Raw genomic sequence first — 27558 nt, 5'->3', positions numbered from 1 at the left:
ATACGCATTAAATGACACGTTTAAATAAAATCCCACATTAAAATTTACATTGTACTAGCTACATATACCACATAAGAACAAGAAAGCAAAATTGAATATACCAAGATACTTTGTTCTTCTTCTTCTTCTTCATATTATTGTTGTTATTATTATTGTTATTATTATTCTTATTGTCTTTATAAATCAATCATAATTGAAGATATTGGGAAATAAACATGAAATTTCTTTCTTAATCTTCTTAACTGTTTTTTTTCTTCTTCTTTTCTTTTATATGAATAATAAGAAGTATAAGGTATCATAATAGGATACCTATGTAATCGTCTTTCATTTGAATAGGTCTTTGATATAATTGTACTTTGGACGGCTAATGCTTCCTTATCGAATGCCTTTTTGTCAAGAGCTAACAAAGTTTCTTTTCAATTTAATCTCGATATCGTTCTTTGTTTCATTCAAATTCTCGATTCGTTTACCCTTTCTTTCTCTCTCTCTCTCTCTCTCCCTCTCTCTCTCTCTCTCTCTCTCTGTATATATATATATACATATTATATATAATATATAATACATATATATATCTGTATATATCTGAATCTGTATCAGAAATGAGTAACTCAGGGTTTATAAAAAAACATTATCATATACGTATTCATGTACGTATCAATGCAATTACAACTTACATTTTGCATCGAACAATGACAATAGTCGACTCTAATTAGTGAATTTCTTAATCACTGATATTACATCTTACGTTGATACATTAGTGAAGAGCTTTGTTATCTACGGCCAGTTGAAACGCATTTTAACTATTAACCGAAGTATCGAAATCATTTATCAAAACTCGTAACTTTAACGACAAACGAATAAAAGATTGTATTAGAGTTTATTTCAATATCTTCCAATGTACCTTCCAATATAATAATGTAAAGTTTATTAACGAGAAGTAGAATCATATATCTAATTAAAAATAAACAACTAATAGATTTCGTTCCATTACAAAAATATATATACATACACTTATGCGTACACATTAAAAGTATTGCTAATAGAAAATCAATGGAATTATAGAAAACATTTCATTGTAAATTGATGCCGAAAATAACAAATACCCTTCAATAATGTAAAATTTTTTCTTTTTCTATAAAGTTTTAATTTCTTTTCTAATCAATTTAAACATTTTTAGTTCATAATGAATTGTATCAATAACAATATCAGACATGTAATTTTGGCTCCTTGCAGCACAAAGGTTGCTCGTTACTGTCTATACAATATAATAAAATCTCAAGTAATATCCAAGAGAAAGACTACTATATACTTTGTGTATGTGTGTGTGGATGTGTATATTATGTATCTAGTTGTGTACATATGTACATATATACATATGTATCTATTTACAAACGTATGTTTATATGGGATCTTCCAACATTCCACCTCGGTGGTTGCGGAAAGACTGATATCATACGATATTCGACCAAAAGTAAATAAGATAAGGTGTATTTAGATACATCAGCTTATAAAGAAACATATAAACATTGTAATAAGATTTGCTTTGTATACGCCCGCTAGTAAATGCTATAAACATTCTCTTTTTCTTTCAGGGTAATAATATTATATATATATATATATATATATATATATATATATATATATTAAAATTTTTATAATTTAATTAGTTAAATAATCAAAATCAAAAAATAAAAGAAAGCAACAGGAATAGAAAAATACGAGACCTCATCGTAAACTTCGTTCGTTAGGACAGACGTCCTTCCTCGAAAACAATGAACTTTCATCTATCTCTCTCTCTCTGTCTCTTCCTCGCTCTATTTTGCTATTTTTTTCTTAATTTTTCTGTATGCACGTGTACGCGTACGTACGTAATACGTATATGCATTTTAACAAATGTAATATCGTTTGGTATCGATATATTTTATATATAGAAAGATCGTCGACGATCGAACGTGATACGTGTACCTGATCGTGACACCCTTATTTCAATATTGTAAATTTAATTTGTCAACGAGGTATAAATTCGATATTCATTTAAATATATATACATTCATGTGTATGAATAATGCATATTAATCATAATACGCATTAAATGACGTTTAATTGAAATCCCACATTAAAATTTACATTGTACTAGCTACATATACCACATAAGAACAAGAAAGCAAAATTGAATATACCAAGATACTTTGTTCTTCTTCTTCTTTTTCATATTATTGTTGTTATTATTATTGTTATTATTATTCTTATTGTCTTTATAAATCAATCATAATTGAAGATATTGGGAAATAAACATGAAATTTCTTTCTTAATCTTCTTAACTGTTTTTTTTCTTCTTCTTCTCTTTTATATGAATAATAAGAAGTATAAGGTATCATAATAGGATACCTATGTAATCGTCTTTCATTTGAATAGGTCTTTGATATAATTGTACTTTGGACGGCTAATGCTTCCTTATCGAATGCCTTTTTGTCAAGAGCTAACAAAGTTTCTTTTCAATTTAATCTCGATATCGTTCTTTGTTTCATTCAAATTCTCGATTCGTTTACCCTTTCTTTCTCTCTCTCTCTCTCTCTCCCTCTCTCTCTCTCTCTCTCTCTCTGTATATATATATACATATTATATATAATATATAATACATATATATATCTGTATATATCTGAATCTGTATCAGAAATGAGTAACTCAGGGTTTATAAAAAAACATTATCATATACGTATTCATGTACGTATCAATGCAATTACAACTTACATTTTGCATCGAAAAATGACAATAGTCGACTCTAATTAGTGAATTTCTTAATCACTGATATTACATCTTACGTTGATACATTAGTGAAGAGCTTTGTTATCTACGGCCAGTTGAAAGGCATTTTAACTATTAACCGAAGTACTGAAATCTTTTATCAAAAGTCTTAACGTTAACGACAAACGAATAAAACATTGTATTAGAGTTTAATTCGATATCTTCCATTGTATCTTCCAATATAATAATGTAAAGTTTATTAACCAGAAGTAGAATCATATATCTAATTAAAAATAAACAACTAATAGATTTCGTTCCATTACAAAAATATATATACATACACTTATGCGTACACATTAAAAGTATTGCTAATAGAAAATCAATGGAATTATAGAAAACATTTCATTGTAAATTGATGCCGAAAATAACAAATACCCTTCAATAATGTAAAATTTTTTCTTTTTCTATCAAGTTTTAATTTCTTTTCTAATCAATTTAAACATTTTTAGTTCATAATGAATTGTATCAATAACAATATCAGACATGTAATTTTGGCTCCTTGCAGCACAAAGGTTGCTCGTTACTGTCTATACAATATAATAAAATCTCAAGTAATATCCAAGAGAAAGACTACTATATACTTTGTGTATGTGTGTGTGGGTGTGTATATTATGTATCTAGTTGTGTACATATGTACATATATACATATGTATCTATTTACAAACGTATGTTTATATGGGATCTTCCAACATTCCACCTCGGTGGTTGCGGAAAGACTGATATCATACGATATTCGACCAAAAGTAAATAAGATAAGGTGTATTTAGATACATCAGCTTATAAAGAAACATATAAACATTGTAATAAGATTTGCTTTGTATACGCCCGCTAGTAAATGCTATAAACATTCTCTTTTTCTTTCAGGGTAATAATATTATATATATATATATATATATATATATATATATATATATTAAAATTTTTATAATTTAATTAGTTAAATAATCAAAATCAAAAAATAAAAGAAAGCAACAGGAATAGAAAAATACGAGACCTCATCGAAAACTCCGTTTGTTAGGACAGATGTCCTTCCTCGTAAACAATGAACTTTCATATCTCTCTCTCTCTCTCTTCCTCGCTCTATTTTGCTATTTTTTTCTCAATTTTTCTGTATGCACGTGTACGCGTATGTACGTAATACGTATATGCCTTTTAACAAATGTAATATCGTTTGGTATCGATATATTTTATATATTGAAAGATCGTCGACGATCGAACGTGATGCGTGTACCTGATCGTGACACCCTTATTTCAATATTGTAAATTTAATTTGTCAACGAAGTATAAATTCTATATTCATTTAAATACACATACATTGATATGTGTATGAATAATGCATATTAATCATAATACGCATTAAATGACATGTTTAAATAAAATCCCACATTAAAATTTACATTGTACTAGCTACATATACCACATAAGAACAAGAAAGCAAAATTGAATATACCAAGATACTTTGTTCTTCTTCTTCTTCTTCATATTATTGTTGTTATTATTATTGTTATTATTATTCTTATTGTCTTTATAAATCAATCATAATTGAAGATATTGGGAAATAAACATGAAATTTCTTTCTTAATCTTCTTAACTGTTTTTTTTCTTCTTCTTTTCTTTTATATGAATAATAAGAAGTATAAGGTATCATAATAGGATACCTATGTAATCGTCTTTCCTTTGAATAGGTCTTTGATATAATTGTACTTTGGATGGCTGTTGTTTCCCTTATAGAGTGCCTTTTTGTCAAGAAGCTAACAAAGTTTCCTTTCAATTTAATCTCGATATCGTTCTATGTTTTATTCAAAATTCTCGATTCGTTTACCCTTCCTCTTTCTCTCTCTCTCTCTCTCTCTCTCTCTCTCTCTCTCTCTCTCTCTGTATTTATATATACATAATATATAATATATAATATATATATATATCTGTATATATCTCAATCTGTATCAGAAATGAGTAACTCAGGGTATTATAAAAAAACATATCATATACGTATTCATATATAAAAAAAACATTATCATATACGTATTCATCTGCGTATCAATGCAAATACGACTTACATCTTGCATCGAAGAATGACAATAGTCGACTATAATTAGTGAATTTCTTAATCAGTGGTATTACATCTTACGTTGATACATTTGTGAAGAGCTTTGTTATCTACGGCCAGTTGAAACGCATTTTAACTATTAACCGAAGTATCGAAATCATTTATCAAAACTCGTAACTTTAACGACAAACGAATAAAAGATTGTATTAGAGTTTATTTCAATATCTTCCAATGTACCTTCCAATATAATAATGTAAAGTTTATTAACGAGAAGTAGAATCATATATCTAATTAAAAATAAACAACTAATAGATTTCGTTCCATTACAAAAATATATATACATACATTTATGCATACACATTAAAAGTATTGCTAATAAAAAATCAATGGAATTATAGAAAACATTTCATTGTAAATTGATGCCGAAAATAACAAATACCCTTCAATAATGTGTAATTTTTTCTTTTTCTATCAAGCATTAATTCCTTTTTTAATCAATATAAGCATTTTTAGTTCATAATGAATTCTATCAATAACAATATCAGATATTTAATTTTGGCTCATTGCAGAACAAAGGTTGCTCGTTACTGTCTATACAATATAATAAAATCTCAAGCAATACCCAAGAGAAAGACTACTATATACTTTGTGTATGAGTGTGAGGGTGTGTATATTGTGTCTAGTTATGTACATATGTACATATATACATATCTATCTATTTACAAACGTATGTTCATACGGGATCTTTCAAGTTTCCAACTCAGTGGTTGCCGAAAGACTGATCTCATACGATATTCGACCAAAAGTAAATAAGATAAGGTGTATTTAGATACTTCAGCTTATATAGAAACATATAAACATTGTAATAAGATTTGCTTTGTATACGTCCGCTAGTAAATGCTATAAACATTCTCTTTTTCTTTCAGGGTAATAATATTATATATATATATATATATATATATATATATATATATATATATTAAAATTTTTATAATTTAATTAGTTAAATAATCAAAATCAAAAAATAAAAGAAAGCAACAGGAATAGAAAAATACGAGACCTCATCGAAAACTCTGTTTGTTAGGACAGACGTCCTTCCTCGTAAACAATGAACTTTCATCACTCTCTCTCTCTCTTCCTCGCTCTATTTTGCTATTTTTTTCTCAATTTTTCTGTATGCACGTGTACGCGTATGTACGTAATACGTATATGCCTTTTAACAAATGTAATATCGTTTGGTATCGATATATTTTATATATTGAAAGATCGTCGACGATCGAACGTGATGCGTGTACCTGATCGTGACACCCTTATTTCAATATTGTAAATTTAATTTGTCAACGAGGTATAAATTCTATATTCATTTAAATACACATACATTGATATGTGTATGAATAATGCATATTAATCATAATACGCATTAAATGACACGTTTAAATAAAATCCCACATTAAAATTTACATTGTACTAGCTACATATACCACATAAGAACAAGAAAGCAAAATTGAATATACCAAGATACTTTGTTCTTCTTCTTCTTCTTCATATTATTGTTGTTATTATTATTGTTATTATTATTCTTATTGTCTTTATAAATCAATCATAATTGAAGATATTGGGAAATAAACATGAAATTTCTTTCTTAATCTTCTTAACTGTTTTTTTTCTTCTTCTTTTCTTTTATATGAATAATAAGAAGTAAAAGGTATCATAATAGGATACCTATGTAATCGTCTTTCATTTGAATAGGTCTTTGATATAATTGTACTTTGGACGGCTAATGCTTCCTTATCGAATGCCTTTTTGTCAAGAGCTAACAAAGTTTCTTTTCAATTTAATCTCGATATCGTTCTTTGTTTCATTCAAATTCTCGATTCGTTTACCCTTTCTTTCTCTCTCTCTCTCTCTCTCTCTCTCTCTCTGTATATATATATACATATTATATATAATATATAATACATATATATATCTGTATATATCTGAATCTGTATCAGAAATGAGTAACTCAGGGTTTATAAAAAAACATTATCATATACGTATTCATATATAAAAAAAACATTATCATATACGTATTCATCTGCGTATCAATGCAAATACCACTTACATCTTGCATCGAAGAATGACAATAGTCGACTATAATTAGTGAATTTCTTAATCAGTGGTATTACATCTTACGTTGATACATTAGTGAAGAGCTTTGTTATCTACGGCCAGTTGAAGGGCATTTTAACTATTAACTGAAGTACTGAAATCTTTTATCAAAAGTCTTAACGTTAACGACAAACGAATAAAACATTGTATTAGAGTTTAATTCGATATATTCCATTGTATCTTCCAATATAATAATGTAAAGTTTATTAACCAGAAGTAGAATCATATATCTAATTAAAAATAAACAACTAATAGATTTCGTTCCATTACAAAAATATATATACATACACTTATGCGTACACATTAAAAGTATTGCTAATAGAAAATCAATGGAATTATAGAAAACATTTCATTGTAAATGTATGCCGAAAATAACAAATACCCTTCAATAATGTAAAATTTTTTCTTTTTCTATCAAGTTTTAATTTCTTTTCTAATCAATTTAAACATTTTTAGTTCATAATGAATTGTATCAATAACAATATCAGACATGTAATTTTGGCTCATTGCAGAACAAAGGTTGCTCGTTACTGTCTATACAATATAATAAAATCTCAAGTAATACCCAAGAGAAAGACTACTATATACTTTGTGTATGTGTGTGTGGGTGTGTATATTATGTATCTAGTTATGTACATATGTACATATATACATATCTATCTATTTACAAACGTATGTTTAAAGGGGATCTTTCAAGTTTCCAACTCTGTGGTTGTGGAAAGACTGATATCATAGGATATTGGACCAAAAGTAAATAAGATAAGGTGTATTTAGATACATCAGCTGATAAAGAAACATATAAACATTGTAATAAGATTTGCTTTGTATACGCCCGCTAGTAAATGCTATAAACATTCTCTTTTTCTTTCAGGGTAATAATATATATATATATATATATATATATATATATATATATATATATTAAAATTTTTATAATTTAATTAGTTAAATAATCAAAATCAAAAAATAAAAGAAAGCAACAGGAATAGAAAAATACGAGACCTCATCGAAAACTCCGTTTGTTAGGACAGATGTCCTTCCTCGTAAACAATGAACTTTCATATCTCTCTCTCTCTCTCTTCCTCGCTCTATTTTGCTATTTTTTTCTCAATTTTTCTGTATGCACGTGTACGCGTATGTACGTAATACGTATATGCCTTTTAACAAATGTAATATCGTTTGGTATCGATATATTTTATATATTGAAAGATCGTCGACGATCGAACGTGATGCGTGTACCTGATCGTGACACCCTTATTTCAATATTGTAAATTTAATTTGTCAACGAAGTATAAATTCTATATTCATTTAAATACACATACATTGATATGTGTATGAATAATGCATATTAATCATAATACGCATTAAATGACATGTTTAAATAAAATCCCACATTAAAATTTACATTGTACTAGCTACATATACCACATAAGAACAAGAAAGCAAAATTGAATATACCAAGATACTTTGTTCTTCTTCTTCTTCTTCATATTATTGTTGTTATTATTATTGTTATTATTATTCTTATTGTCTTTATAAATCAATCATAATTGAAGATATTGGGAAATAAACATGAAATTTCTTTCTTAATCTTCTTAACTGTTTTTTTTCTTCTTCTTTTCTTTTATATGAATAATAAGAAGTATAAGGTATCATAATAGGATACCTATGTAATCGTCTTTCCTTTGAATAGGTCTTTGATATAATTGTACTTTGGATGGCTGTTGTTTCCCTTATAGAGTGCCTTTTTGTCAAGAAGCTAACAAAGTTTCCTTTCAATTTAATCTCGATATCGTTCTATGTTTTATTCAAAATTCTCGATTCGTTTACCCTTCCTCTTTCTCTCTCTCTCTCTCTCTCTCTCTCTCTCTCTCTCTCTCTCTCTGTATTTATATATACATAATATATAATATATAATATATATATATATCTGTATATATCTCAATCTGTATCAGAAATGAGTAACTCAGGGTATTATAAAAAAACATATCATATACGTATTCATATATAAAAAAAACATTATCATATACGTATTCATCTGCGTATCAATGCAAATACGACTTACATCTTGCATCGAAGAATGACAATAGTCGACTATAATTAGTGAATTTCTTAATCAGTGGTATTACATCTTACGTTGATACATTTGTGAAGAGCTTTGTTATCTACGGCCAGTTGAAACGCATTTTAACTATTAACCGAAGTATCGAAATCATTTATCAAAACTCGTAACTTTAACGACAAACGAATAAAAGATTGTATTAGAGTTTATTTCAATATCTTCCAATGTATCTTCCAATATAATAATGTAAAGTTTATTAACGAGAAGTAGAATCATATATCTAATTAAAAATAAACAACTAATAGATTTCGTTCCATTACAAAAATATATATACATACATTTATGCATACACATTAAAAGTATTGCTAATAAAAAATCAATGGAATTATAGAAAACATTTCATTGTAAATTGATGCCGAAAATAACAAATACCCTTCAATAATGTGTAATTTTTTCTTTTTCTATCAAGCATTAATTCCTTTTTTAATCAATATAAGCATTTTTAGTTCATAATGAATTCTATCAATAACAATATCAGATATTTAATTTTGGCTCATTGCAGAACAAAGGTTGCTCGTTACTGTCTATACAATATAATAAAATCTCAAGCAATACCCAAGAGAAAGACTACTATATACTTTGTGTATGAGTGTGAGGGTGTGTATATTGTGTCTAGTTATGTACATATGTACATATATACATATCTATCTATTTACAAACGTATGTTCATACGGGATCTTTCAAGTTTCCAACTCAGTGGTTGCCGAAAGACTGATCTCATACGATATTCGACCAAAATTAAATAAGATAAGGTGTATTTAGATACTTCAGCTTATATAGAAACATATAAACATTGTAATAAGATTTGCTTTGTATACGTCCGCTAGTAAATGCTATAAACATTCTCTTTTTCTTTCAGGGTAATAATATTATATATATATATATATATATATATATATATATATATATTAAAATTTTTATAATTTAATTAGTTAAATAATCAAAATCAAAAAATAAAAGAAAGCAACAGGAATAGAAAAAATACGAGACCTCATCGAAAACTCTGTTTGTTAGGACAGACGTCCTTCCTCGTAAACAATGAACTTTCATCACTCTCTCTCTCTCTTCCTCGCTCTATTTTGCTATTTTTTTCTCAATTTTTCTGTATGCACGTGTACGCGTATGTACGTAATACGTATATGCCTTTTAACAAATGTAATATCGTTTGGTATCGATATATTTTATATATTGAAAGATCGTCGACGATCGAACGTGATGCGTGTACCTGATCGTGACACCCTTATTTCAATATTGTAAATTTAATTTGTCAACGAGGTATAAATTCTATATTCATTTAAATACACATACATTGATATGTGTATGAATAATGCATATTAATCATAATACGCATTAAATGACACGTTTAAATAAAATCCCACATTAAAATTTACATTGTACTAGCTACATATACCACATAAGAACAAGAAAGCAAAATTGAATATACCAAGATACTTTGTTCTTCTTCTTCTTCTTCATATTATTGTTGTTATTATTATTGTTATTATTATTCTTATTGTCTTTATAAATCAATCATAATTGAAGATATTGGGAAATAAACATGAAATTTCTTTCTTAATCTTCTTAACTGTTTTTTTTCTTCTTCTTTTCTTTTATATGAATAATAAGAAGTATAAGGTATCATAATAGGATACCTATGTAATCGTCTTTCATTTGAATAGGTCTTTGATATAATTGTACTTTGGACGGCTAATGCTTCCTTATCGAATGCCTTTTTGTCAAGAGCTAACAAAGTTTCTTTTCAATTTAATCTCGATATCGTTCTTTGTTTCATTCAAATTCTCGATTCGTTTACCCTTTCTTTCTCTCTCTCTCTCTCTCTCTCTCTCTCTCTGTATATATATATACATATTATATATAATATATAATACATATATATATCTGTATATATCTGAATCTGTATCAGAAATGAGTAACTCAGGGTTTATAAAAAAACATTATCATATACGTATTCATATATAAAAAAAACATTATCATATACGTATTCATCTGCGTATCAATGCAAATACGACTTACATCTTGCATCGAAGAATGACAATAGTCGACTATAATTAGTGAATTTCTTAATCAGTGGTATTACATCTTACGTTGATACATTAGTGAAGAGCTTTGTTATCTACGGCCAGTTGAAGGGCATTTTAACTATTAACTGAAGTACTGAAATCTTTTATCAAAAGTCTTAACGTTAACGACAAACGAATAAAACATTGTATTAGAGTTTAATTCGATATATTCCATTGTATCTTCCAATATAATAATGTAAAGTTTATTAACCAGAAGTAGAATCATATATCTAATTAAAAATAAACAACTAATAGATTTCGTTCCATTACAAAAATATATATACATACACTTATGCGTACACATTAAAAGTATTGCTAATAGAAAATCAATGGAATTATAGAAAACATTTCATTGTAAATGTATGCCGAAAATAACAAATACCCTTCAATAATGTAAAATTTTTTCTTTTTCTATCAAGTTTTAATTTCTTTTCTAATCAATTTAAACATTTTTAGTTCATAATGAATTGTATCAATAACAATATCAGACATGTAATTTTGGCTCATTGCAGAACAAAGGTTGCTCGTTACTGTCTATACAATATAATAAAATCTCAAGTAATACCCAAGAGAAAGACTACTATATACTTTGTGTATGTGTGTGTGGGTGTGTATATTATGTATCTAGTTATGTACATATGTACATATATACATATCTATCTATTTACAAACGTATGTTTAAAGGGGATCTTTCAAGTTTCCAACTCTGTGGTTGTGGAAAGACTGATATCATAGGATATTGGACCAAAAGTAAATAAGATAAGGTGTATTTAGATACATCAGCTGATAAAGAAACATATAAACATTGTAATAAGATTTGCTTTGTATACGCCCGCTAGTAAATGCTATAAACATTCTCTTTTTCTTTCAGGGTAATAATATTATATATATATATATATATATATATATATATTAAAATTTTTATAATTTAATTAGTTAAATAATCAAAATCAAAAAATAAAAGAAAGCAACAGGAATAGAAAAATACGAGACCTCATCGAAAACTCCGTTTGTTAGGACAGACGTCCTTCCTCGTAAACAATGAACTTTCATCTCTCTCTCTCTCTCTTCCTCGCTCTATTTTGCTATTTTTTTCTCAATTTTTCTGTATGCACGTGTACGCGTATGTACGTAATACGTATATGCCTTTTAACAAATGTAATATCGTTTGGTATCGATATATTTTATATATTGAAAGATCGTCGACGATCGAACGTGATGCGTGTACCTGATCGTGACACCCTTATTTCAATATTGTAAATTTAATTTGTCAACGAGGTATAAATTCTATATTCATTTAAATACACATACATTGATATGTGTATGAATAATGCATATTAATCATAATACGCATTAAATGACACGTTTAAATAAAATCCCACATTAAAATTTACATTGTACTAGCTACATATACCACATAAGAACAAGAAAGCAAAATTGAATATACCAAGATACTTTGTTCTTCTTCTTCTTCTTCATATTATTGTTGTTATTATTATTGTTATTATTATTCTTATTGTCTTTATAAATCAATCATAATTGAAGATATTGGGAAATAAACATGAAATTTCTTTCTTAATCTTCTTAACTGTTTTTTTTCTTCTTCTTTTCTTTTATATGAATAATAAGAAGTAAAAGGTATCATAATAGGATACCTATGTAATCGTCTTTCATTTGAATAGGTCTTTGATATAATTGTACTTTGGACGGCTAATGCTTCCTTATCGAATGCCTTTTTGTCAAGAGCTAACAAAGTTTCTTTTCAATTTAATCTCGATATCGTTCTTTGTTTCATTCAAATTCTCGATTCGTTTACCCTTTCTTTCTCTCTCTCTCTCTCTCTCTCTCTCTCTCTGTATATATATATACATATTATATATAATATATAATACATATATATATATCTGTATATATCTGAATCTGTATCAGAAATGAGTAACTCAGGGTTTATAAAAAAACATTATCATATACGTATTCATATATAAAAAAAACATTATCATATACGTATTCATCTGCGTATCAATGCAAATACGACTTACATCTTGCATCGAAGAATGACAATAGTCGACTATAATTAGTGAATTTCTTAATCAGTGGTATTACATCTTACGTTGATACATTAGTGAAGAGCTTTGTTATCTACGGCCAGTTGAAGGGCATTTTAACTATTAACTGAAGTACTGAAATCTTTTATCAAAAGTCTTAACGTTAACGACAAACGAATAAAACATTGTATTAGAGTTTAATTCGATATATTCCATTGTATCTTCCAATATAATAATGTAAAGTTTATTAACCAGAAGTAGAATCATATATCTAATTAAAAATAAACAACTAATAGATTTCGTTCCATTACAAAAATATATATACATACACTTATGCGTACACATTAAAAGTATTGCTAATAGAAAATCAATGGAATTATAGAAAACATTTCATTGTAAATGTATGCCGAAAATAACAAATACCCTTCAATAATGTAAAATTTTTTCTTTTTCTATCAAGTTTTAATTTCTTTTCTAATCAATTTAAACATTTTTAGTTCATAATGAATTGTATCAATAACAATATCAGACATGTAATTTTGGCTCATTGCAGAACAAAGGTTGCTCGTTACTGTCTATACAATATAATAAAATCTCAAGTAATACCCAAGAGAAAGACTACTATATACTTTGTGTATGTGTGTGTGGGTGTGTATATTATGTATCTAGTTATGTACATATGTACATATATACATATCTATCTATTTACAAACGTATGTTTAAAGGGGATCTTTCAAGTTTCCAACTCTGTGGTTGTGGAAAGACTGATATCATAGGATATTGGACCAAAAGTAAATAAGATAAGGTGTATTTAGATACATCAGCTGATAAAGAAACATATAAACATTGTAATAAGATTTGCTTTGTATACGCCCGCTAGTAAATGCTATAAACATTCTCTTTTTCTTTCAGGGTAATAATATTATATATATATATATATATATATATATATTAAAATTTTTATAATTTAATTAGTTAAATAATCAAAATCAAAAAATAAAAGAAAGCAACAGGAATAGAAAAATACGAGACCTCATCGAAAACTCCGTTTGTTAGGACAGACGTCCTTCCTCGTAAACAATGAACTTTCATCTCTCTCTCTCTCTCTTCCTCGCTCTATTTTGCTATTTTTTTCTCAATTTTTCTGTATGCACGTGTACGCGTATGTACGTAATACGTATATGCCTTTTAACAAATGTAATATCGTTTGGTATCGATATATTTTATATATTGAAAGATCGTCGACGATCGAACGTGATGCGTGTACCTGATCGTGACACCCTTATTTCAATATTGTAAATTTAATTTGTCAACGAGGTATAAATTCTATATTCATTTAAATACACATACATTGATATGTGTATGAATAATGCATATTAATCATAATACGCATTAAATGACACGTTTAAATAAAATCCCACATTAAAATTTACATTGTACTAGCTACATATACCACATAAGAACAAGAAAGCAAAATTGAATATACCAAGATACTTTGTTCTTCTTCTTCTTCTTCATATTATTGTTGTTATTATTATTGTTATTATTATTCTTATTGTCTTTATAAATCAATCATAATTGAAGATATTGGGAAATAAACATGAAATTTCTTTCTTAATCTTCTTAACTGTTTTTTTTCTTCTTCTTTTCTTTTATATGAATAATAAGAAGTATAAGGTATCATAATAGGATACCTATGTAATCGTCTTTCCTTTGAATAGGTCTTTGATATAATTGTACTTTGGATGGCTGTTGTTTCCCTTATAGAGTGCCTTTTTGTCAAGAAGCTAACAAAGTTTCTTTTCAATTTAATCTCGATATCGTTCTTTGTTTCATTCAAATTCTCGATTCGTTTACCCTTTCTCTCTCTCTCTCTCTCTCTCTCTCTCTCTCTCTCTCTCTCTCTCTCTCTCTCTCTCTCTGTATATATATATACATATTGTATATAATATATAATACATATATATATCTGTATATATCTGAATCTGTATCAGAAATGAGTAACTCAGGGTTTATAAAAAAACATTATCATATACGTATTCATGTACGTATCAATGCAATTACAACTTACATTTTGCATCGAAAAACGACAATAGTCGACTCTAATTAGTGAATTTCTTAATCACTGGTATTACATCTTACGTTGATACATTTGTGAAGAGCTTTGTTATCTACGGCCAGTTGAAACGCATTTTAACTATTAACCGAAGTATCGAAATCATTTATCAAAAGTCTTAACGTTAACGACAAACGAATAAAACATTGTATTAGAGTTTAATTCGATATCTTCCATTGTATCTTCCAATATAATAATGTAAAGTTTATTAACCAGAAGTAGAATCATATATCTAATTAAAAATAAACAACTAATAGATTTCGTTCCATTACAAAAATATATATACATACACTTATGCGTACACATTAAAAGTATTGCTAATAGAAAATCAATGGAATTATAGAAAACATTTCATTGTAAATTGATGCCGAAAATAACAAATACCCTTCAATAATGTAAAATTTTTTCTTTTTCTATCAAGTTTTAATTTCTTTTCTAATCAATTTAAACATTTTTAGTTCATAATGAATTGTATCAATAACAATATCAGACATGTAATTTTGGCTCCTTGCAGCACAAAGGTTGCTCGTTACTGTCTATACAATATAATAAAATCTGAAGTAATACCCAAGAGAAGGACTACTATATACTTTGTGTATGTGTGTGTGGTGTGTATATTATGTATCTAGTTACGTACATATGTACATATATACATATGTATCTATTTACAAACGTATGTTTATATGGGATCTTCCAACATTCCACCTCGGTGGTTGGGGAAAGACTGATATCATACGATATTCGACCAAAAGTAAATAAGATAAGGTGTATTTAGATACATCAGATTATAAAGAAACATATAAACATTGTAATAAGATTTGCTTTGTATACGCTCGCTAGTAAATGCTATAAACATTCTCTTTTTCTTTCAGGGTAATAATATTATATATATATATATATATATATATATATATATATATATATATTAAAATTTTTATAATTTAATTAGTTAAATAATCAAAATCAAAAAATAAAAGAAAGCAACAGGAATAGAAAAATACGAGACCTCATCGAAAACTCCGTTTGTTAGGACAGACGTCCTTCCTCGTAAACAATGAACTTTCATCACTCTCTCTCTCTCTTCCTCGCTCTATTTTGCTATTTTTTTCTCAATTTTTCTGTATGCACGTGTACGCGTATGTACGTAATACGTATATGCCTTTTAACAAATGTAATATCGTTTGGTATCGATATATTTTATATATTGAAAGATCGTCGACGATCGAACGTGATGCGTGTACCTGATCGTGACACCCTTATTTCAATATTGTAAATTTAATTTGTCAACGAGGTATAAATTCTATATTCATTTAAATACACATACATTGATATGTGTATGAATAATGCATATTAATCATAATACGCATTAAATGACACGTTTAAATAAAATCCCACATTAAAATTTACATTGTACTAGCTACATATACCACATAAGAACAAGAAAGCAAAATTGAATATACCAAGATACTTTGTTCTTCTTCTTCTTCTTCATATTATTGTTGTTATTATTATTGTTATTATTATTCTTATTGTCTTTATAAATCAATCATAATTGAAGATATTGGGAAATAAACATGAAATTTCTTTCTTAATCTTCTTAACTGTTTTTTTTCTTCTTCTTTTCTTTTATATGAATAATAAGAAGTAAAAGGTATCATAATAGGATACCTATGTAATCGTCTTTCATTTGAATAGGTCTTTGATATAATTGTACTTTGGACGGCTAATGCTTCCTTATCGAATGCCTTTTTGTCAAGAGCTAACAAAGTTTCTTTTCAATTTAATCTCGATATCGTTCTTTGTTTCATTCAAATTCTCGATTCGTTTACCCTTTCTTTCTCTCTCTCTCTCTCTCTCCCTCTCTCTCTCTCTCTCTCTCTCTCTCTCTCTGTATATATATATATACATATTATATATAATATATAATACATATATATATCTGTATATATCTGAATCTGTATCAGAAATGAGTAACTCAGGGTTTATAAAAAAACATTATCATATACGTATTCATGTACGTATCAATGCAATTACAACTTACATTTTGCATCGAAAAATGACAATAGTCGACTCTAATTAGTGAATTTCTTAATCACTGATATTACATCTTACGTTGATACATTAGTGAAGAGCTTTGTTAACTACGGCCAGTTGAAACGCATTTTAACTATTAACCGAAGTACTGAAATCTTTTATCAAAAGTCTTAACGTTAACGACAAACGAATAAAAGATTGTATTAGAGTTTATTTCAATATCTTCCAACGTATCTTCCAATATAATAATGTAAAGTTTATTAACGAGAAGTAGAATCATATATCTAATTAAAAATAAACAACTAATAGATTTCGTTCCATTACAAAAATATATATACATACACTTATGCGTACACATTAAAAGTATTGCTAATAGAAAATCAATGGAATTATAGAAAACATTTCATTGTAAATTGATGCCGAAAATAACAAATACCCTTCAATAATGTAAAATTTTTTCTTTTTCTATCAAGCATTAATTCCTTTTTTAATCAATATAAGCATTTTTAGTTCATAATGAATTCTATCAATAACAATATCAGATATTTAATTTTGGCTCATTGCAGAACAAAGGTTGCTCGTTACTGTCTATACAATATAATAAAATCTCAAGCAATACCCAAGAGAAAGACTACTATATACCTTGTGTATGAGTGTGAGGGTGTGTATATTGTGTCTAGTTATGTACATATGTACATATATACATATCTATCTATTTACAAACGTATGTTCATACGGGATCTTTCAAGTTTCCAACTCAGTGGTTGCCGAAAGACTGATCTCATACGATATTCGACCAAAATTAAATAAGATAAGGTGTATTTAGATACTTCAGCTTATATAGAAACATATAAACATTGTAATAAGATTTGCTTTGTATACGTCCGCTAGTAAATGCTATAAACATTCTCTTTTTCTTTCACGGTAATAATATTATATATATATATATATTTAAATTTTTATAATTTAATTAGTTAATTAATCAAAATCAAAAAAAGAAAAGAAAGCAACAGGAATAGAAAAATACGAGACCTCATCGTAAACTTCGTTCGTTAGGACAGACGTCCTTCCTCGAAAACAATGAACTTTCATCTATCTCTCTCTCTCTGTCTCTTCCTCGCTCTATTTTGCTATTTTTTTCTTAATTTTTCTGTATGCACGTGTACGCGTACGTACGTATTACGTATATGCATTTTAACGAATGTAATATCGTTTGGTATCGATATATTTTATATATAGAAAGATCGTCGAGAATCGAACGTGATACGTGTACCTGATCGTGACACCCTTATTTCAATATTGTAAATTTAATTTGTCAACGAGGTATAAATTCGATATTCATTTAAATATATATACATTCATATGTGTATGAATAATGCATATTAATCATAATACGCATTAAATGACGTTTAATTGAAATCCCACATTAAAATTTACATTGTACTAGCTACATATACCACATAAGAACAAGAAAGCAAAATTGAATATACCAAGATACTTTGTTCTTCTTCTTCTTTTTCATATTATTGTTGTTATTATTATTGTTATTATTATTCTTATTGTCTTTATAAATCAATCATAATTGAAGATATTGGGAAATAAACATGAAATTTCTTTCTTAATCTTCTTAACTGTTTTTTTTCTTCTTCTTTTCTTTTATATGAATAATAAGAAGTATAAGGTATCATAATAGGATACCTATGTAATCGTCTTTCATTTGAATAGGTCTTTGATATAATTGTACTTTGGACGGCTAATGCTTCCTTATCGAATGCCTTTTTGTCAAGAGCTAACAAAGTTTCTTTTCAATTTAATCTCGATATCGTTCTTTGTTTCATTCAAATTCTCGATTCGTTTACCCTTTCTTTCTCTCTCTCTCTCTCTCTCCCTCTCTCTCTCTCTCTCTCTCTCTCTGTATATATATATATACATATTATATATAATATATAATACATATATATATCTGTATATATCTGAATCTGTATCAGAAATGAGTAACTCAGGGTTTATAAAAAAACATTATCATATACTTATTCATGTACGTATCAATGCAATTACAACTTACATTTTGCATCGAAAAATGACAATAGTCGACTCTAATTAGTGAATTTCTTAATCACTGATATTACATCTTACGTTGATACATTAGTGAAGAGCTTTGTTATCTACGGCCAGTTGAAAGGCATTTTAACTATTAACCGAAGTACTGAAATCTTTTATCAAAAGTCTTAACGTTAACGACAAACGAATAAAACATTGTATTAGAGTTTAATTCGATATCTTCCATTGTATCTTCCAATATAATAATGTAAAGTTTATTAACCAGAAGTAGAATCATATATCTAATTAAAAATAAACAACTAATAGATTTCGTTCCATTACAAAAATATATATACATACACTTATGCGTACACATTAAAAGTATTGCTAATAGAAAATCAATGGAATTATAGAAAACATTTCATTGTAAATTGATGCCGAAAATAACAAATACCCTTCAATAATGTAAAATTTTTTCTTTTTCTATCAAGTTTTAATTTCTTTTCTAATCAATTTAAACATTTTTAGTTCATAATGAATTGTATCAATAACAATATCAGACATGTAATTTTGGCTCCTTGCAGCACAAAGGTTGCTCGTTACTGTCTATACAATATAATAAAATCTCAAGTAATATCCAAGAGAAAGACTACTATATACTTTGTGTATGTGTGTGTGAGTGTGTATATTATGTATCTAGTTGTGTACATATGTACATATATACATATGTATCTATTTACAAACGTATGTTTATATGGGATCTTCCAACATTCCACCTCGGTGGTTGGGGAAAGACTGATATCATACGATATTCGACCAAAAGTAAATAAGATAAGGTGTATTTAGATACATCAGATTATAAAGAAACATATAAACATTGTAATAAGATTTGCTTTGTATACGCTCGCTAGTAAATGCTATAAACATTCTCTTTTTCTTTCAGGGTAATAATATTATATATATATATATATATATATATATATATATATATATATTAAAATTTTTATAATTTAATTAGTTAAATAATCAAAATCAAAAAATAAAAGAAAGCAACAGGAATAGAAAAATACGAGACCTCATCGAAAACTCTGTTTGTTAGGACAAACGTCCTTCCTCGTAAACAATGAACTTTCATCTCTCTCTCTCTCTCTTCCTCGCTCTATTTTGCTATTTTTTTCTCAATTTTTCTGTATGCACGTGTACGCGTATGTACGTAATACGTATGTGCCTTTTAACAAATGTAATATCGTTTGGTATCGATATATTTTATATATTGAAAGATCGTCGACGATCGAACGTGATGCGTGTACCTGATCGTGACACCCTTATTTCAATATTGTAAATTTAATTTGTCAACGAGGTATAAATTCTATATTCATTTAAATACACATACATTGATATGTGTATGAATAATGCATATTAATCATAATACGCATTAAATGACACGTTTAAATAAAATCCCACATTAAAATTTACATTGTACTAGCTACATATACCACATAAGAACAAGAAAGCAAAATTGAATATACCAAGATACTTTGTTCTTCTTCTTCTTCTTCATATTATTGTTGTTATTATTATTGTTATTATTATTCTTATTGTCTTTATAAATCAATCATAATTGAAGATATTGGGAAATAAACATGAAATTTCTTTCTTAATCTTCTTAACTGTTTTTTTTCTTCTTCTTTTCTTTTATATGAATAATAAGAAGTAAAAGGTATCATAATAGGATACCTATGTAATCGTCTTTCATTTGAATAGGTCTTTGATATAATTGTACTTTGGACGGCTAATGCTTCCTTATCGAATGCCTTTTTGTCAAGAGCTAACAAAGTTTCTTTTCAATTTAATCTCGATATCGTTCTTTGTTTCATTCAAATTCTCGATTCGTTTACCCTTTCTTTCTCTCTCTCTCTCTCTCTCCCTCTCTCTCTCTCTCTCTCTCTCTCTCTCTCTCTGTATATATATATATACATATTATATATAATATATAATACATATATATATCTGTATATATCTGAATCTGTATCAGAAATGAGTAACTCAGGGTTTATAAAAAAACATTATCATATACGTATTCATGTACGTATCAATGCAATTACAACTTACATTTTGCATCGAAAAATGACAATAGTCGACTCTAATTAGTGAATTTCTTAATCACTGATATTACATCTTACGTTGATACATTAGTGAAGAGCTTTGTTAACTACGGCCAGTTGAAACGCATTTTAACTATTAACCGAAGTACTGAAATCTTTTATCAAAAGTCTTAACGTTAACGACAAACGAATAAAAGATTGTATTAGAGTTTATTTCAATATCTTCCAACGTATCTTCCAATATAATAATGTAAAGTTTATTAACGAGAAGTAGAATCATATATCTAATTAAAAATAAACAACTAATAGATTTCGTTCCATTACAAAAATATATATACATACACTTATGCGTACACATTAAAAGTATTGCTAATAGAAAATCAATGGAATTATAGAAAACATTTCATTGTAAATTGATGCCGAAAATAACAAATACCCTTCAATAATGTAAAATTTTTTCTTTTTCTATCAAGCATTAATTCCTTTTTTAATCAATATAAGCATTTTTAGTTCATAATGAATTCTATCAATAACAATATCAGATATTTAATTTTGGCTCATTGCAGAACAAAGGTTGCTCGTTACTGTCTATACAATATAATAAAATCTCAAGCAATACCCAAGAGAAAGACTACTATATACCTTGTGTATGAGTGTGAGGGTGTGTATATTGTGTCTAGTTATGTACATATGTACATATATACATATCTATCTATTTACAAACGTATGTTCATACGGGATCTTTCAAGTTTCCAACTCAGTGGTTGCCGAAAGACTGATCTCATACGATATTCGACCAAAATTAAATAAGATAAGGTGTATTTAGATACTTCAGCTTATATAGAAACATATAAACATTGTAATAAGATTTGCTTTGTATACGTCCGCTAGTAAATGCTATAAACATTCTCTTTTTCTTTCAGGGTAATAATATTATATATATATATATATATATTTAAATTTTTATAATTTAATTAGTTAATTAATCAAAATCAAAAAAAGAAAAGAAAGCAACAGGAATAGAAAAATACGAGACCTCATCGTAAACTTCGTTCGTTAGGACAGACGTCCTTCCTCGAAAACAATGAACTTTCATCTATCTCTCTCTCTCTGTCTCTTCCTCGCTCTATTTTGCTATTTTTTTCTTAATTTTTCTGTATGCACGTGTACGCGTACGTACGTATTACGTATATGCATTTTAACGAATGTAATATCGTTTGGTATCGATATATTTTATATATAGAAAGATCGTCGAGGATCGAACGTGATACGTGTACCTGATCGTGACACCCTTATTTCAATATTGTAAATTTAATTTGTCAACGAGGTATAAATTCGATATTCATTTAAATATATATACATTCATATGTGTATGAATAATGCATATTAATCATAATACGCATTAAATGACGTTTAATTGAAATCCCACATTAAAATTTACATTGTACTAGCTACATATACCACATAAGAACAAGAAAGCAAAATTGAATATACCAAGATACTTTGTTCTTCTTCTTCTTTTTCATATTATTGTTGTTATTATTATTGTTATTATTATTCTTATTGTCTTTATAAATCAATCATAATTGAAGATATTGGGAAATAAACATGAAATTTCTTTCTTAATCTTCTTAACTGTTTTTTTTCTTCTTCTTTTCTTTTATATGAATAATAAGAAGTATAAGGTATCATAATAGGATACCTATGTAATCGTCTTTCATTTGAATAGGTCTTTGATATAATTGTACTTTGGACGGCTAATGCTTCCTTATCGAATGCCTTTTTGTCAAGAGCAAACAAAGTTTCTTTTCAATTTAATCTCGATATCGTTCTTTGTTTCATTCAAATTCTCGATTCGTTTACCCTTTCTTTCTCTCTCTCTCTCTCTCTCCCTCTCTCTCTCTCTCTCTCTCTCTGTATATATATATATACATATTATATATAATATATAATACATATATATATCTGTATATATCTGAATCTGTATCAGAAATGAGTAACTCAGGGTTTATAAAAAAACATTATCATATACGTATTCATGTACGTATCAATGCAATTACAACTTACATTTTGCATCGAAAAATGACAATAGTCGACTCTAATTAGTGAATTTCTTAATCACTGATATTACATCTTACGTTGATACATTAGTGAAGAGCTTTGTTATCTACGGCCAGTTGAAACGCATTTTAACTATTAACCGAAGTATCGAAATCATTTATCAAAACTCGTAACTTTAACGACAAACGAATAAAAGATTGTATTAGAGTTTATTTCAATATCTTCCAATGTACCTTCCAATATAATAATGTAAAGTTTATTAACGAGAAGTAGAATCATATATCTAATTAAAAATAAACAACTAATAGATTTCGTTCCATTACAAAAATATATATACATACACTTATGCGTACACATTAAAAGTATTGCTAATAGAAAATCATTGGAATTATAGAAAACATTTCATTGTAAATTGATGCCGAAAATAACAAATACCCTTCAATAATGTAAAATTTTTTCTTTTTCTATCAAGTTTTAATTTCTTTTCTAATCAATTTAAACATTTTTAGTTCATAATGAATTGTATCAATAACAATATCAGACATGTAATTTTGGCTCCTTGCAGCACAAAGGTTGCTCGTTACTGTCTATACAATATAATAAAATCTCAAGTAATATCCAAGAGAAAGACTACTATATACTTTGTGTATGTGTGTGTGGATGTGTATATTATGTATCTAGTTGTGTACATATGTACATATATACATATGTATCTATTTACAAACGTATGTTTATATGGGATCTTCCAACATTCCACCTCGGTGGTTGCGGAAAGACTGATATCATACGATATTCGACCAAAAGTAAATAAGATAAGGTGTATTTAGATACATCAGCTTATAAAGAAACATATAAACATTGTAATAAGATTTGCTTTGTATACGCCCGCTAGTAAATGCTATAAACATTCTCTTTTTCTTTCAGGGTAATAATATTATATATATATATATATATATTTAAATTTTTATAATTTAATTAGTTAATTAATCAAAATCAAAAAAAGAAAAGAAAGCAACAGGAATAGAAAAATACGAGACCTCATCGTAAACTTCGTTCGTTAGGACAGACGTCCTTCCTCGAAAACAATGAACTTTCATCTATCTCTCTCTCTCTGTCTCTTCCTTGCTCTATTTTGCTATTTTTTTCTTAATTTTTCTGTATGCACGTGTACGCGTACGTACGTAATACGTATATGCATTTTAACGAATGTAATATCGTTTGGTATCGATATATTTTATATATAGAAAGATCGTCAACGATCGAACGTGATGCGTGTACCTGATCGTGACACCCTTATTTCAATATTGTAAATTTAATTTGTCAACGAGGTATAAATTCGATATTCATTTAAATATACATACATTCATATGTGTATGAATAATGCATATTAATCATAATACGTATTAAATGACACGTTTAATTGAAATCCCACATTAAAATTTACATTGTACTAGATACATATACCATATAAGAACAAGTAAGCAAAATTGAAGTTACCAAGATACTTTGTTCTTCTTCTTCTTTTTCATATTATTGTTGTTATTATTATTGTTATTATTATCCTTATTGTATTTAGAAATCAATCATAATTGAAGATATTAGGAAATAAAGAGGAGATTTCTTTCTTATTCTTCTTAACTGTGTTTTTTTCTTTTTCTTTTCTTTTATATGAATAATAAGAAATATAAGGTATCATAATCGGATACATATGTAATCTTCTTTAATTTGAATGGGTTTTTGATATAATTGTACTTTGGACGGCTAATGCTTCCTTATCGAGTGCCTTTTTGTTAAGAGGTAACAAAGTTTCTTTTCAATTTAATCCCGATATCGTTCTTTGTTTTATTCAAATTCTCGATTCCTTTACCCTTTTTCTTTCTCTCTCTCTCTCTCTGTATATATATTTATATATATATATAATATATAATATGTAATATATATATATATATATATATATATATATATATTTGTATATATCTGAATCTGTATCAGAAATGAGTAACTCAGGGTTTATAAAAAAACATTATCATATACGTATTCATGTACGTATCAATGCAATTACAGCTTACATTTTGCATCGAAAAATGACAATAGTCGACTCTAATTAGTGAATTTCTTAATCACTGGTATTACATCTTACGTTGATACATTTGTGAAGAGCTTTGTTATCTACGGCCAGTTGAAAGGCATTTTAACTATTAACCGAAGTATTGAAATCTTTTATCAAATTCTTAACGTTAACGACAAACGAATAGAAGATTGTATTATAGTTTAATTCAGTATCTTCCATTGTATCTTCCAATATAATAATGTAAAGTTTATTAACAAGAAGTAGAATCATATATCTAATTAAAAATAAACAACTAATAGATTTCGTTCCATTACAAAAATATATATACATACATTTATGCGTACACATTAAAAGTATTGCTAATAAAAAATCAATGGAATTATAGAAAACATTTCATTGTAAATTGATGCCGAAAATAACAAATACCCTTCAATAATGTGTAATTTTTTCTTTTTCTATCAAGCATTAATTCCTTTTTTAATCAATATAAGCATTTTTAGTTCATAATGAATTCTATCAATAACAATATCAGATATTTAATTTTGGCTCATTGCAGAACAAAGGTTGCTCGTTACTGTCTATACAATATAATAAAATCTCAAGCAATACCCAAGAGAAAGACTACTATATACTTTGTGTATGAGTGTGTGGGTGTGTATATTGTGTCTAGTTATGTACATATGTACATATATACATATCTATCTGTTTAGAAACGTATGTTTATATAGGATCTTTGAAGTTTCCAACTAGGTGGTTGCGGAAAGACTGATCTCATACGATATTCGACAAAAAGTAAATAACATAAGGTGTATTTAGATACTTCAGCTTATATAGAAACATATAAACATTGTAATAAGATTTGCTTTGTATACGTCCGCTAGTAAATGCTATAAACATTCTCTTTTTCTTTCAGGGTAATAATATTATATATATATATTTAAATTTTTTTAATTTAATTAGTTAATTAATTATTTTAATAATGATTGATTTTATAACGAATATTTTTAAGGTAATCTTGGCATTGTTTGTACATGTATATTATGTACTAATATGTATACATATATTTATGTTAATGAATAGGTAATATAGAATATTTATATTTAAATAAATATGTATCTTTTTTTAGTTTTAAGTATTATAAAATCATTAGAAAATATTGTCATTAATTATGTTAAAATATCCCTTATCTATACCGTATTGGCTAATAAGTAATATCGGTAAAGTATCTTCCTTTCTTTATATTTAAATAAATAATATCGTGTATTTTCATCGATTGGAAAATTTGTAACTATGTCTACAACTTAATGATAAAACATTTAGATATATCTTGAAGAACAATATTTCACAAAAATAGCGAAAACAGATAATTCAATTGTGATTGATCGTACAAGAAGAATTATTATCAATTGTATCAAAATTTGACTAAATGAAGTTTCGAACATTTCTACTCGTTGTTAATTTTGAAAATCTTTATGGAAAATTCGCATGATTCATACGATTCAACTTTATAATAACGATAGTTATCATCCATAAAATTTAGCTAAGTTTAATACTGCACAAGCCGATTTATATTGATCGTATAACACAGAGGAAAATTATACCGTTGCAATTACCACAAATTGAAATTCCAAGGAAATGCATTCCTATAGCGGGTTACTGAAACTATAGCACCAAGAAGAACGGGTCCGGGGTCATTGGTGAGCTCTCGTTGCGCCCTCTACGCGCATATTTTTCGTCCAGATCGGACCAATCGTTCGACAGACGTTACGGATGTCGAGTGAGGTTATGGCACTCTTACGGACGTTACGGCGTGTTACGGTCGTTACTGCACCCTTATGGACCTTATGGCTTGTTACGGTTGTTACGGCACCCTTATGGAC

At 27.4% G+C, this 27558-nt stretch overlaps 2 long non-coding RNA genes across 2 annotated transcripts in view; one reads left to right on the top strand and one right to left on the bottom strand.

The window, feature by feature from the left end:
- Window positions 1-27558, bottom strand: part of LOC127065331 (uncharacterized) — a 33796-nt gene that overhangs the window by 5684 nt on the left and 554 nt on the right. Inside the window, exons 2-4 of the long non-coding RNA XR_007782001.1 lie at window positions 24249-27558; window positions 19100-22188; window positions 1426-4463 (exon numbers count right to left, since the gene is read on the bottom strand). This is a non-coding gene — a long non-coding RNA (uncharacterized LOC127065331). The remainder of the gene's footprint in view (window positions 1-1425; window positions 4464-19099; window positions 22189-24248) is intronic.
- LOC127065334 (uncharacterized) lies at window positions 3170-24519 on the top strand. Its single transcript, XR_007782005.1, has 3 exons — window positions 3170-3317; window positions 7523-7767; window positions 24425-24519. It is a non-coding gene; the product is annotated as an uncharacterized LOC127065334 (long non-coding RNA).

This window comes from Vespula vulgaris, chromosome 7 (assembly GCF_905475345.1).
Source record: "Vespula vulgaris chromosome 7, iyVesVulg1.1, whole genome shotgun sequence".
Lineage (NCBI taxonomy): Eukaryota > Metazoa > Arthropoda > Insecta > Hymenoptera > Vespidae > Vespula > Vespula vulgaris.
This window is presented reverse-complemented; position numbering and strand designations above follow the sequence as displayed.